At 39.3% G+C, this 15876-nt stretch overlaps 1 pseudogene; it reads right to left on the bottom strand.

The window, feature by feature from the left end:
- Positions 1 to 14510: 14510 nt before the first annotated feature.
- On the bottom strand, positions 14511 to 15814 carry LOC147725013 (uncharacterized; annotated as a pseudogene).
- Between the last annotated feature and the right edge of the window lie 62 nt (positions 15815 to 15876).

Genomic DNA, 15876 nt, shown 5'->3' with positions numbered 1-15876 from the left:
AACGGCAAAGGTATTAGGTTCGGGTGATGGGTGGGTCCAGCATTTAACAAGTGTCAAACGTAGTCTTAATAACCTGCCAAGAAATTCTCTAAAAGGTTTCAGCCCGTACGAACTATTGTTCGGAACTAGAATGTATGTTTAGGACTTAGATAGTCATGCTTCAGTGGTAGAAGATAAGAAAAAATGCTTTGACATCAAAGATCGTTTGGCTGTTTTACAGAACTTAAATGAAACAAGAAAAGCCCTGAGCAACATAAAATTAAAACAGCAGCCAACAACCACTGAAGACACACCACCTGTCCCAGCAAGACCTGTCTGGATTCCAAAGATTGGGGATCTGGTCAGAGAGAAAATAGCGGTGAAGAAGGAATTTGGGCCTTCTTACAGAAAAGCAGTACCTGTCTTAGCAATCAACGGAACGAGATCAGTTGTACTACCGCCCCTTGCTGGTAAAAAGGAAAACCGAGTTGTATTCATCGACCTGGTAAAACCACAATCATGTGGCCAATAATAAGAAGTAGGCCCAGTGGACTCTCAAGAAATAGCAGAATACCAAAATTTGCTACAATCCAAGAGGTTCAAACTGAGAGACTAATCACATTTGATAAACCTGCAGTGAATAAAAAAAGGACTATGCAGAAATGCCATGGAACTTGTGCCTCTTGAAACACAAATTGTAACAGTTCATCAAGAAACATCAGTCTACAGTGATGTAGCATCAAAATGTGCTAATGAAAGGCAAATTGAAAAAACAATTCCACCAATTGACAGAACTGCATCTGGCTACTTCATCAATTTCGATAACTTTTCTGAAGATCAAAGCGAGCCTGAAGTAACGCCAGCAACAAAGACTTTTAAAGACAAAGCAATAGTACTCTTTCATCATCTCAAAGAAACCTATCTCATTTCTCCATGGTTAGAATTTTGGATTGTGCTAGGGGTATTTTTCCTCCTGATTTGGCTCATCATGGTACTTTGTTTGGGAAAATTCATTCAGGGAAAATACAGTACAATGGACACAGCAAGTCAGAACATCAACTTAGTTCTAAAGCCACACAAGTCATCTCACATCGAGAAAAAAGAACTATCATCAGTGAATGTCACAGCCATTCCAATACCCAGCGGGGTAGTTTGGGACAAAACAGATTACGAAATATATGGACCGGTCGAACTCTTGAAATATCCTCATCAGTTTAAGGTTTCACTAAGTGACTTTGTAAAACCAAGTACATTCTCTGATGATTGGGACGTTGAAAGCATAAATAATATGATGTCAGATTTAGTAATGTCAGCAAAATTTACAGAACATGATTATTTGCAAGGTTCATCAAATTATGAACAGATGTATTGCTATACCCATTATGCAGACCACTATTTGCATAAATCTGCTCAACCTAGAAATGTTTTTAAATATAATCAATGGGAACATTGTGCAACTCCACCTAAAAGCAGTTCAAAAACATTCTATGAGAAATTCCAATACTTTTCAGGGTTTAACACAAGTGATGCAGAAACATTTTATTATAAACTGTTAGATAAAACAGGGACAAAAACCATGCTGACAAATACAAAATTGATCTATTCGGAAACATTTTATGAAAAAATGATTACATTTGGTTTTGATTTCTGGAGAAACAACATTGAAACAAAAACCATCTGGGGTACAAAAGAATGGCAGGTACAAGGCCTAGAAGCATTGTTTCGAGCCTGCATGATACCAGAACAAATAATGCTCTTGAATGACACCATTCAACAAACTACCTGTTTTGGCCTAGCCAAAATCAAAGACTTAAACAAACCGTCTATTCCAAAGCCAATATCTGATAACACAACCAAAGATATTGAGATAGACGTATCCAAAATTTTACATCAAAATAGAACACATCCTGATTGGAAAAAGTGGTTAATCTGGCCAAGAGACACAAATAAATGTCAAGATAGATTCCTGAACAAAATACAGGGGTTGAAAATGACCAGACCAGACCCTAGATACTCCCAGAGACAACATTCAGAGATAGTAACAACATACAGTGTAGGGAAACTATGCCTTGAATGGCTACAAACATCCACACTGGCACAAATTAAGCAACACTTATCTTTACTTAAAGATGGTGTTGACTTGCGCGATTTCATAATGGGACCACGCAAACAGCGTTAAAAACGTTTCATAGCGGCCAGTTTATACGCTGCTTACGAGGCATGGAAAGTGACTCAAATTGAGACAGCAGAGAAAATACGAGAAATTGATCGTATTAATGTGGAAAAATCACTTTCTGTTGTGGACAACGGGTTAATGACTCTGTCTTCCAGAATATATTCACTGGACAGTATTGTATCATCTGCTATAGATATAATAGATCAGGACTTGCTAATGTTACAACATGGTCAGTCCCAATTACGTTCTTTTGTACAGCTAGGCTGGACGTTGCAAAACCTGCGTTCAGGCTATGTGCCTTGGCGTTTAATCAACACAACGTCATTGTTCTCTATCTTTAACCTTACTGATAAACAAATCAGTTTGGCACAGAAAGGAGCAGACTATACGATTCTGAGCATTGAAAAACTTGAGAGATTACCATTGACAATGTCAGAAAGACCTGTCATTGAATGAATAATACATGGGATTATCACAATTCCGATAACGACTTTCCAATTTAAAAAATGCCAAGAGTATATACCAGCAGGCCAGTATGAAAGGTTGGGTAAAGGGTACATTAAGACATCATGGAAATTACCTTATACACACACATGTTATAGTGACAAATACCAGAATGTATTTCTTAGTGGTAATAATTGTAAACAATCACTAAGCGGTATACTTCTGTGCCAAGGTATTAATTTACATGGGGCCTGTGAGGGGACTTCAAATAACCTTTCATGCCACCAGCACGGCACACCTGCAACACAGATAGAGTCATTCTTTAAACAACTTTTTAACGGGAGTTACGTTCTAATAACGGACTACAGCTGTTGTGGCATGGTGGCAGGGAAAGCATATCTCGTAAGCGTTAGTTCCATGGTCACTTGCTGCATGCAAGCATTGTATCCAAATGGCCCTGGAGACTCAGAGGCGACGATTTGGCCTCTGTTGAATATCTCTTCTATACGAATTGATACTTTAAGCAGAATGAAGTCTGTGCTTTTACAGACAACAGTACACATCACGTCATCAAAAGAAACGTAGGATCTTCAAGTTGCAAGGACAACGGCAGAGATACATACACTTTTATCAACTAATTGCCCCGTGCATTTCGTAGAAATGCTAAGCCAAATCCTAAATATGTCAGATGCCAGTGGTAATGTATTTAAGACAACTTTTTCGGGACTGTTATCACCCTTCGAAGCAGTCCTGGGCATTTTTCCCAATTTTGTCCATTCAGTTTTTGGTGGCCTACCACTAGTTTTGGGACTCGTAGCAGGAATCTTATTTTTGACTCTTCTGCTCCGATATGGCAAGCCAAAACACAGACATGACCCCGCAACGATGGAAGAAACGATCCTAGCAATACGCTACCGGGGCCGCATAACTAAAGTCCTTGGATTAGCCCGGCTAAGAGATCTGAATATGACCTGGTTTCTTTCATTCAGACCTATATGGCAGAACTGCATCTTACCTGTGCTTCGATGTATGCTATGCGGAGAAGGATGCGTGTTAGACACCTGTCTTACACTACAATCAGCAGTACCAATGGATGTCCATACTTTGCTAAGTCCAGTAACGGCTCATGCATCGTGTTGTCCCCAGCGGTTACCAATCCTGATGACGGCATTCGTTGAGACTTCTGCACTACGATTAGGTGGTGGCAGTGAAGCAAGAAATGAGAGCAACATCACCCAGGTACGACCTTCTGTGAGCATTGCTGATCCCGAAATCGATGATAGCAATCATTCTCACGACTGCCCGGTTACAGCATTATCATCCTTGGTTGAACTTTCACCTGAAGCTGTAGACTGTTTTTTTGCACATCTATCTGAAGTCATGTTCTCCCCTGAACCAAAAGAATAACTTTTAAGCCAACCGGCACACAGCGTTCCCCTGAACTCTGAATTCGGCCTTCAGCTTTGAAAAACAAAAGCTACTGAAAACATTTGGAACTATTTTTTCCCTGAAACGAAATTATTTTTTTCCAAAATTCCAAAATATTTACCTTTTTTGGCATGTGTACTCTGCTTACAGTAGAACTATTCATAAAGAACAGAGCTTCTATTTTTAGCTTATTTAGAGACAGTATGTTACCACAGCCTCTGGCACACTCACAAGCAATTTCATTTATATGTGATGAAATAGTCTCGACCTTCTTTTCTGTAATTAAGAGACATTTCATGTGTAATTTTCGCAAATCGTTCAACTGAATATATATGCAATTTTTTAATGATTACACTGCTTAAAAAGGTACAGTACCTATAACGTTCCGTGTATTTCGCATACACCATTTCGAATGCAAAATGTATTTTGGGGTGGGTTGGAATACACATGCATCTTTTTGCTTAGTTTTAGTAATTGATGGACATAAAACCGTGGAGTGGGTGATGTGTTTTATCTAGGAACCCGATTCAATATTGTGACTTTATGCCCCTATACGGCTATAATCAATAATATCCCTATAATGGCATAATAATCAGAGCCATATTTCAGTAAATCGCCCCTGCAGTCCAAGACACGGCAGAAGCTACTTCCTAAGATTCCTAGAGAGCACACAGAGTTCTTTCGACACACCAAACCTCCAGCAACCTGGGAAATCCCCGCTTGCTTTGTTTTGATTTGTAATAGAACTCCTGCGAGCACTGTAAGAACGGCCAGTTCTTAGTGACATCTTTATTGACGTCTTATGTCCAAACCTTACGTCAAACTCGGCATCTTTCAGGTATAAATATACCAACGTTGCCTTAAGCAAACACACGGTGGTCATTCTGGAGCAGAGCAGCTAATCTACTTTCTGAGAGCCCAGCAGAAGCGAGAAGTCCTTGGACGCTGCCCCTCCTCTTTGACGCGCTGAGAAAGACGCTGTCTTTTCTCCTGCCGAGAAAATCCAGCTCCGGCGTTTCCAGCCTACCCTTGCGGGTGACTGGGATATCGGGTCCTGTGAGGGAGATACCAGACCTCCTACATTCTATTCCCAAGGTACAGCGCTGACTAAACTCTTAGAGAGAATTCTTGAACAGATCCTTGGCAACAAACCTACTTAACTTAAACTGCTACTTACTTACTCCTTCCCACGTATTAGGCTTAGGTCAGGTACACCGGGGTAGGCGTATTTTAGAAGCACCAGTTGAGCACGTTAGCCTATGTATATATGTTTTATCCATTTTAAAGTGTCTTATGGCTAAGAAACCATATCAATGCTTTTACAGTATTATTTCATAATACTCCTTTTACTGTACATACTTTACAATAAGTATTGCAATTGTGGCAAATCATTTCTCTTGCATGGGAAGGAAGACTGCTCAATAAATAATACCATTTATTGAAAACGCCCGTCTCTCTATTCTCTGCACCCTGGTGAAATTAAATATGCACAACTGACTGAATGAAATAGCTGTCTATTGTTTCACACGACTCTACAGATTGACTCTTATTCTGAGGGAGCAAAGTTATCATGTTTATGCGGTTGTCGGAAGCTGAATCCCTTCTTGTCTGAGCCAGGGAAGCTGATCACTTCCTCTTCAGTCAAGAAAGTTTCCAGTGACCTCTGAGCTAGCTGGTGCAAACCTAAATTAAGTCTAACATAGTCAGTAGAGACCTAGAAGGCCCCAGTCCTACGTCTAAACTGCTGTTTATGTTATTCCAATGTGCAGGGCCTATAGGGAAAATAGGAACTACACTACATTTTTATATAGATATTTGTCTTCTTCCTTTTCTCTCTCTTCTTTCTTCTTTTCTTATTTCTTTTCACTTTGCCCTATAAACATGCAAAGTGTGACACCTCCAGCACCTATACTACAATAACCAGGAGAGCCACAACTTGAATGGAAGTTATGGATAAGATCCTTTAAAGCATATTTAGGTGCAATTGAGGGTTAAAGATTCAGACCTGAAAGGAAGAAAAATGTAATGTATCATCATTTAGGAGTTGAAGGCCAAAATGTTTTTGACCACTTGCCTCCTTATGTACCACCTGAAGGTGAAGATCCTGATGAATTCGATACAGCAGTCATGCAATTGGAGAAATATTTCACAAAAAACAAAAACATTGTTGTACACAGATACAACTTCTTTACGAGAACACAGAAACCAAATGAAAGTATTAATACCTTAATCACTGCTGTACTTGCTGTAAAGTGTAAATTTGACAATTTTACGTCTCAGTTAGTAATGGATCAGCTTGTTGCACGCTGTTACTGCAAAAAAGTTCAACGAAAATTACTTACCTGCAAAGATTCTTCTCTAGATGAGGCTATTGACATTGCCAAAAGCATTGAAGGCTCTTTGGATGATGCGAAACAACTCAAGTCTGCCCTGTCTAATACCAACATTTCAAGTGCTGTCGCTACTAAACCTTCTACTTCTAACTCTTCTACTCCTAACTCCTCTACTCCTAATGTCTCTCTTCCTAATTTCGCTAGAGGGTTTACTTTTCAAAGGGGTGGAAGAATTTTTAGACCAGAGTTAGGAAAGGTCTATAGCAAAGTGACAGACATTGATTAGATAATACAATTTACGTTTTTTTGTAAATAAAAACCTAGAACGAAACAGTATATTAAGTCCACTTGTGTACAGAAACCAATGAGCAAAATAATTTCTGATAGAGCTTTATTGTTTATTGTTGTTGACTATTTTTCTTTTGTTTTTTACAGTTTTTTGTATATATAGTTTTTATAAGTGATTATGTGTTTAAATTTTATATAGTCTTGAATTAAAAAATACAAAAGAGAAAATACAAAATCAATAGACATGAAACATATATACAGTGATGAAGGCAAAGCGGTAGACACCACTACACGCGTTTCGGCTCTTGAGCCTTCTTCAGGTGACCGTCTATTGTTAGAGTTTCAAAGAGTCCAGGACTCACAGTTAGGTGTGGCGTGGATATAAAAGGTCAGTCGGTAAAGGCAGCTTCTAAAGATCTTGAGATGTGGAACGATGTAGTCCTATAGCTTGTCATATGATGTTATGACATCAGAGAAAAGGAGGTGGTAGAACAGTATAGTGGAGGTAGCTTAGATTCAGATCGTTATTTGTGTTGACATTTGTAGAACCTCCACGAGGATAACTTCCAGTGAGTAGATGGTGATGAGAGCAATAGTGAAGGAAGCGAGTATTTATCTCCACAAGTTGATAAAATATCCGGAGGCGAGCAATAATGATGTATAATTGTTAGCACGAATATTTTGTATCCACCTAGAGATAAAGTAGAAAGGGTGTCCCAGGAGCGGAAGATACTATGGAGGATGATCTGGTCATAGCATTGCCCGTGAGGTTTGATGAAGATAGTGACGCTCCTGGTAGAAAAGGACTGGTAGCAGTACTCGACCGCCAAAAGACCGCACACCGGTATGCTAGAACGCAAGCCAATTTTTAGACCAAACAGAGGTGGAAGAGCATATACATCTAACAGACAGTCTAATTTCAGAATATGTTGTTATAGATGTGGATCTTTTAGGCATGTCTCATCTTTCAAAAATTGTCCTGCTGTCAATCAACAATGTGGTCACTGTGGCAAAATGGGTAATTTTGCAAAAGTCTATATGGGGTGGAAGTAGAAGAAATGTAAGATGTGTACTTAATAACTCTGATGAACAGTTTGCTGAGCAATTTAGTGACAATCAAGAATCAAGATCAAGAATATGTGGGTGTAGTAAAAAATAACTCTGAAAAATGTATGATACAACATGTACCTGATCCTGAAGTAGAAGTTACCATTGAGTCAAATATTATTCAACTTCTGGTTGACACTGGAGCACGTATCACTATCGTATCTCATGATAAGTATTTGAAATATTGGTTTAACAAGAGTTTACTTCCTCCAGACATACGCATCGTAGCTTTTGAAGGTAGTAGGATTGATTTTCTAGGCTATTTTTGGGCGAAGATAAGTGTATTTGGAGTAGATATCAATGGGAAAGTGTATGTATCCAAACGTGGAATCAATGTTCTTGGTCTTATTCATCAAGCCGAATTTGGTCTTACCATTAAACCTGGATTACTCAATCCTGTATTCATTGATCAACAAAATGCTAATTGTTCTATCCCCAAAAATAATATTTGCACTAAATCTGTTGCTCCTTGGGAACAAAAGTACAGCAAAATTTTTGAAGATCGTTTAGGCAAGATTTCTGACTTTCACATTTAATCAAAATTAAAGAGAACGCAGTACCTGTCAAACCTAAACTACAAAATGTCCCCCTAAGTATCAGAAGTGATCTTTCCAAACACCTGCAGTCATTATGCGATCAAGGCATAATTGAAAAGGTTGAGTCGACTCTTTGGCTTTCTCCAATTGTCTTAGCCAAGAAAAGGTCTGGAGACTTGAGGATGTGTTTTGATTTGAGGAGTCTTAATGAGGCCATTTGGGTTGATGGTTTTCCCTTACCACGTATTGAAGACCTCATTTCCAAGGTAGGCTCATCCTCATGGTATTCAAAACTCGATCTCAAGGTTGCCTGCCATCAGGTCGAGTTACATCCTTAGTCTCAACATTTCACAGCTTTTGTAACTCCAGATGGAGTTTTTCAATTTTGCAGACTTCCTTTTGGCCTTGCTTCGGCTGCTGCCATTTTTCAAAGATAGATGACAGAAATGTTCAGTCATATTCCTAATGTTGTTGTCTTCCAAGATGACATTCTCATTTTTACACAAACTGAATCTGAACACGATTCTGTTCTTGATCAAGTCTTTAGTGTTCTTAAAAGCAGAGGAGTTACATTACAAAAAAGCAAATGCACTTTCAAGGTCAAAGACATTGAAAATCTCTGCCATGTCATCTCTGAAAACGGTATCAAACCCAGACCAGGTCTTATAAAGAGTACATTTGATGCTCCTCCTCCTCAAAACAAAAAACAACTTATGTCCTTTTTAGGACTTTGTGAATTCTACTCAAAATCCATGAGAGACTTTGCAAAAACCACAGAATGTTTCTGAGCATTACTTAAAAAAGGATCAATCTATGTGTGGTCAGAAGAATGTCAAAAAGGATTTCAAACCATTAAGGATCACATTGTACAAGCTCCTGCCTTACAAGCATTCGTAGAGGGAAGACAAACTACTATCACAGTGGATGCCTCCGAATATGGTCTGGGAGCTGTTCTCTCACAAAATTTCAATGGAAGAGAAAATACTATTGGATTTGCATCAAGGACTCTTCGTCCAGTTGAGCGAAAATATTCTGTTATTGAAAAAGAACTCTTTGCCTGTATTTTGGAGCACTGAAAAATTTAAACAATATGTTTGGGGTAGATCTTTTACTCTTAAAACTGACCATCGTCCTTTGGTTGATATTCTTTCAGGTAAAAACACTAAACGCACAGCAGCTCGTCTAGCACGTTTATCTACAAAAGTTTTGGAATACAGCTTCACCATTGAACATATTCCAGGAGGAAAGAACTGCAGAGCTGACTGCTTATCAAGACTTCCCGTTCATGATACATATGAAGAAGACTGTGAAACTGAAATTGAAGAATGTTTTGTTGCACTTTTGTTGCACGTATTAACCAAGAGGAATTGTCTTTTGCAGAACATGACTGGATAAGTCAAATTGATAAAGATCCTGTACTTAGAGAAGTTGCATCTCTGATTAGGAAAGGCTGGCCTAAAGAGAGAGGTCTTTCACCTGAGTTACAAATGTACTGGAAAATCTGTAACAAACTTTCTATAGAGAATGGAAAAATAGTTAGAGATGATAAATTAGTTCCCCCTTCTTGCTATCGAGAGAAAATCATCCTAGTTGCACATTCTGGTCATCTCGGACCGACTATTACAAAGAGGAAAGTTCGAAGTGATTTTTGGTGGCCTAAAATGGATACACAAATTGATGATCTAGTAAAACAATGTTCGCGCTGTAACATCAGCGATAAGGTTTTCTCCTGTGTTTTCACCTAGCAGATCTTGGCAAAAAAATTGGCATGGACTTTCTTGGTCCCTTTCATGTATTACCTCCAGCTCCAAGTATTTTTTAGTTCTCATTGACCATTTATCTAGGTGGGTGGAAGTAGAACCAATTTCTACACCAAATTCAAAGAGTGTCATCAATTGCTTAGATAATATTTTTCGCAGAGGTTATCCTGAAGAGATTCTCACCGACAATAGTGTCCAATTTGTCTCAGATGAAATGATGTCATTCTTACATTCCTACAACATAAAACACACTAGAACTCCACTCTACCACCCACAAAGTAACGGTAAAACTGAAATGTTTAACAGAGTAGTAGTGGAATATGTACAAGCTGCTTTCAGATCTAAATCTTGTGTGTTCCAAGCTATCAAAGACCTTGTCTGGTCATATCGCACTTCACCTCATGCAGCGACCAATTTTTCACCATTTGAACTTATGAGGGGTAGAAAGGCTTCATCTCAAGTCTATCCTTTCTGGATGGTTAATTCATTTCATACTGGTTGCGACATAAAGTGTATTTGGGAATCTGCAAAAAAGACTTCAGATGAAGTTTGTTATAAATCTAACCGATTTTCCACCACAAAACTTGCTCACAAACTCTGTGTTGGAGACTGGGTTAGATTAAAAAACCCTGTAACAGTAAGAAAAGGTTTTTCTAAATTCTCAACAAATTATAGAAGTAAGAAAAAATGCTGTTAGGTGGTCCAATGAAAACTGCCGGAACACCTCTCGTATTGCTAAAGACCCCTCTGCCCCTTCTGAAAATGCAAATTTTCATCATAATGTTCCCATTGGGTGTGGTGTTAGGAAAAGTACCAGAACTTGTATTAAGCCACGTAAACTGCAAGATTATGTTTAAGTCGCACCACCTTGTTCTTCTGTTTCACCCTTTTTCCTCCCATCTTTATTTTTTGTTTCCCAATCTAAAAGAGGGAGGTGTGGTGATGTGTTTATACTTATGTTTATACTGAGGGACTGTGAGCATTCTGTGAGGCCATCTGGAATGTTATGCTTGACATTCTCTAGATGATCTGAGTGACAGTTGCTCCTTGACTCTCAACTGTACTAGGCACAGGTCTCTGTGCTCTGCAATAAATATTCATCCTATACTACATTGAGAGTCATTCATCATTTCACCCAACCCTATATCTTGGGACTTACAAAGTTTTCCACCAAAAAGTGACCTGAGAACTAACTGGAGACTGGCACCTACCTGCTTGCAGAACTGTTCGAGGTGCATCACCTGTCAGCCTGATTTTGCGGTAGTCAGCTACAGCCTGCAGCCTGCAGATTTATCAATCTAGAGATTTTCAACTTCTAAAAAATGGACAAAGTCAGAACGTAGAAATCTTCACAGCGAGTTTGTCAAGCTACTCCCTGGCGACAATGTGGGGCAAAGCACCTCAGAGTACACCACCTGCCTTACCCTGCTTAACTTTGCCGTCCCAGCAACTTTTACTTCTAAATCTGAAGGTAAGCCAGTACCGGGCCCAATCCACTCCATGTAGCTGAACCGTGCTCCATTGCCCTGGTCTTGTGCATCTAGACGCCAGTCGTGGGCGCTTAGTTCTTTTTGTTGCTATTTTCCACCTTAAACGTTGAAAATTATAACTCCGGTTCTACTGCTTCAATTTACATTGTGTTTGAGTGATTTTATTTATTAAATGTTACTCTATTTATTGTGTGGGACTTTTTCTGCATTGTGTTTCCACTTGATTATTGTTAGTGTGCATCATAAATACCCAACATAGTGTCTCTAAGTTAGTCCTGACAGCTTTTGTGCCACGCTACCAGAGGGTTAAGCACAGGTAAGTCTGTGACCTTTTCTGTTTCACCTGACAAGGACTGTGGTTGTTGTTTGAGAAAGGTTAACAACCCACTCAACCCAAAAAAAACAGATTTCTTACATTTGGCATTTAGAAATCCCAGAGTACACCATTTTGCCCACCCCCAACATGGCTGGACCTTTCTGTGTGTGGAGGGCTTTAGCCCATCCAATAGGGGTGGCTACCTGGGTGCTACACTTCCCTTGAAGAACCAGTTTGACAACAGCTTTTCCCTCTTTGCCGAGAAAACCAGCTTGTCTGTCAACAAAAGAGCAGCCCCTTCCTAATGTGACTACTAAATGCCCTTCAAAGGTGAAAGAAACAGAGAAATGAGTAAGTGCCACTCAAGAACACAACACACTCAACTCTCTCAGGGATCTCAGTAACAGGACACACCCTTTCGCTCTCTCACTCATACATGTCAACAATAGGATAAAGACATGAAGGAAGTTTATAATAAATATTTAAGCTGTTGTGCTCTAAGATGCAGTGCTGTGCCCAATTAGACAGCGTATACATACCAAAAATATAACTAGCATGGTTAACAAACCACATACCATCAAATGGCCGGTCATGTTATAAGACAGTTTAGCCTACCCCCTCCTTTCTAATGAAGCTAAATGATTATATACTATAGATCTCTGGGATAAATGGCGGACCCCGTATCTAAAGCACAAATAGGTAGATGCTCTACATCTCAGCTGGTGCAGCACTCTTGCTTCAGGACCTTCGCTAAGTGTGTTTTTTTCAGAACCCCTGTCCTTAGTTATATGACAAGATATGTGTGCTCACAAACAGAAGCTGCATTCTCTTGTTATGTCTAAGTGCTAGTGACTGACCAGAGAGAATAACAAGGGGCATTTCTGTTTGACCTTGTCTAGTGTATTCAGACTAAATCCCAAAGAAATAAATACGAAATCATGTGCAGGTTCTGTGTGAAAATACAAACTGGCACAAAGGTAAGCAAGCTATGTAGTAACTTGTGCAAAAGAAAAGTGGCCTACAATGTGCACAGTTAGGCTAAAATAGGGAAAGCACCAATGGGCCATGCAAGAAACACATAACAGTGGCTTCACCTTCACACGCCCACTGGCCATCCTGCTAGAAGATCATACCGCTTCCTCTGGGCAGATCCTTCGTTCCCCTTCCTGAGAGTTGTTCTCACCTCTCCCTAGGATGGTAGCAGGCTGTCTCGAGGACAGCAGTTGTGTGCAACCAAAGAGGGTTACTGGAAAGTTTTAGGCAACTAATTTTCAAAAATTGCCATTTATAAACTAGTTACATTAAACTCAACTTGTGCATCAAGTTAGATGTAATGCAATGATTCTTTTGGTACTTTAAAGCTTCAACTTTAGTATTACCATTTGGAAGTTAGCAATACTGAGTTGTCAGTGTGTAGCTCCATACTAACCAATGGGGCTACCAGTCTTAATACAGTGAAAACGACAATGCAGGGTTTTTGCTTTCAAGACATGTAAAACATAACTGATATCCTTCTCTTTAATATAATGCACCCTGCCTTTGAGGCTCGTTAGACCTACCTTAAGTGTGACTTACAAATATTAAAAAGGAAGGTTTTGTCTTTGCCACAGGTTGAAATGGCACAGTAGAGTTAGCAGTTTAAAAGCTGCTCTGCCAGCCTGCAATGGCAGTGTGGGAGAGATGTTACACATTGTCAAACTCGTGATGGCACAATAAGTATTGCAGTCCATGAGGAACATTTAATGTATAGACCCATGGTACATTGGGTGTCACACAATAGGGATCAATGTAGTAATAAACGTATGACAATTGGAGATAAGCCAATTAAACACACACTTTTAAGGGTCAGAGTACATGCACTAAGGCCTGGAATGCAGGATCCACAGGCTCTACAGAGTCATTACACAGCATTAACTTCAGCAACAGTAGGACAAACAGTATACAGGGAGCCTGCAAAAAGACTCTCTGACACAAAAAAGCATTGCTTTTGTTCTTTTAATACAAATAACCGAACAGTATAGCATTTCACCTACTCATAAAATAAAAATAATATAAGTCGTAAAAAAACGCCAAATGATAATAAACAGCATATTGCATGTTACAGATCTTCATATGCCATATTTTCTCATGAGAATTAGTCACGTCAGTCACATTGCATTGAGACTATTACATGGATTTTTGTCATAGTAAGATCTTGCTTTCTTGTTGCAAATAACGTGTTATAGCACATTTATTTTCACAGGTGTCTACAGGCGTGGATATGAATTTATGAAACAAGTAGTATTTTCAAAAAAGGACAAACAGCTGATATGGCGAGGGAATCTTAGAAAGCGAGTGAATGGGGTAATACGGACTTTAAAAAAAGCTCTTGATCGGACACCATGGCGATGATGATCTTTACCTTTATACTCTCAACATTCCGCACACATTTATATTTACCAGTCACGTGTCCCTGTGCAGGGGAAGATGACAATGTTTATAATATGAAGAAATTGTAATAATAATAGAATAAGTAAGGTGGAAGAGAGGACTCTTATTGTATTTTGAATTGGTCTTCTGGATTCACTTTTGTATCCATTCTATCTCCCAAATGCTGATATAGTTCATGTCCCCTTGCTTCACTAGTTTTCCACATTCAAGGCTATGAGTTGTCTACAATGAACGGCTTCTCAGATTATTTTACAATATCTGCATTCTTGTGAAGCTTTTCTCATGTTTGCCACAATGAATTGCTTTCATTAAGGGTATCTGAGTGAAGTTTTTCCTAAATTCAGAACAATTAAAAGGTTACTCATCAGTATGGATTCTCTGAGAGTGATTTCTTATGAGTAAAGCGTTCTCTACATTCTGTGCATGGATACGGTTTCTCACCAGTATGGGTTAATGGATGTCTTAAGATAGCTTTCTTCTTAGTGAAGCCTCTCATACATTCAGTACACCAATGCAGTTTCCCACCAGTATGGCTTTTCTGACGCCTTAACAGCTTTTCCTTTACAGTAAAGCTTTTCCTGCTTCTGCACACTGATAGGGGTTTTCATCAGTGTGGATTCTCTGATGTGTCAACAAAGGGCCTTTCACAGTAAAGCTTTTCTCGCTTTCTGTACACTGATAGGGTTTCTCACCAGAATGGATTCTCTGATGGCTCAGCAGCGCACCCTTCTCAGTAAAGCTTTTCATGCATTCTGTACACTGATAGGGTTTCTCACCAGTATGGATTCTCTGATGGGTGAACAGCATACCATTCTGAGTAAAGCTTTTCAAGCATTCTGTACACTGATAGGGTTTCTCACCAGTATGGATTCTCTGATGCCTCAATAGCGTACACTTCTGAGTAAAGCTTTTCTCGCATTCTGTACACGGATAGGGTTTCTCACCAGTGTGGATTCTGTGATGTTTCAACAAATGGCTTTTCACAGTAAAGCGTTTCCTGCATTCTGTGCAATGATAGGGTTTCTCACCAATATGGATTCTCTGATGACTCAACAGTGTACCCTTCTGAGTAAAGCTTTTCCCACATTCTGTACACTGAAAGGGTTTCTCACCAATATGGATTCTCTGATGACTCAACAGTGTGCACTTCTGAGTAAAGCTTTTGCCGCATTCTGTGCAATGATAGGGTTTCTCACCAGTGTGGATTCTCTGATGCCTCAACAGCGTAACCTTCAGAGTAAACCTTTTTCCACATTCTGTGCAGTCAAAGGGTTTCTCTCCAGTTTGGTCTATCTGGTGTTTCAAAAAACTGAATGTTTTAATGAAGCTTTGCCTACATTCTGTATTTTGATAGGGTTTATCGGCAGAATGGCATGTCTGATGCATCTTCAGTGTGCTGTTCTCACTGAAGCTTTTCCTAAATTTTTTACAGTGACAGGCTTTCTAACAAGTATGGGTACTCTGATGAATCTGATCTATGCTATTCCAAGTGGAGATGTTCTCACTTTCGGTACACTGATAGGGTTCCTCACCAGCATACATTATCCTATGCTTCACTATTGAATCTTTTTGCACTTGCTGTACAGTCG

The sequence above is a fragment of the Lissotriton vulgaris genome, chromosome 4_1 (assembly GCF_964263255.1).
Source record: "Lissotriton vulgaris chromosome 4_1, aLisVul1.2, whole genome shotgun sequence".
Classification (NCBI taxonomy): Eukaryota; Metazoa; Chordata; class Amphibia; order Caudata; family Salamandridae; genus Lissotriton; species Lissotriton vulgaris.
The sequence above is the reverse complement of the archived record's forward strand: the minus strand, read 5'-3'. Positions and strand labels throughout refer to the sequence as shown.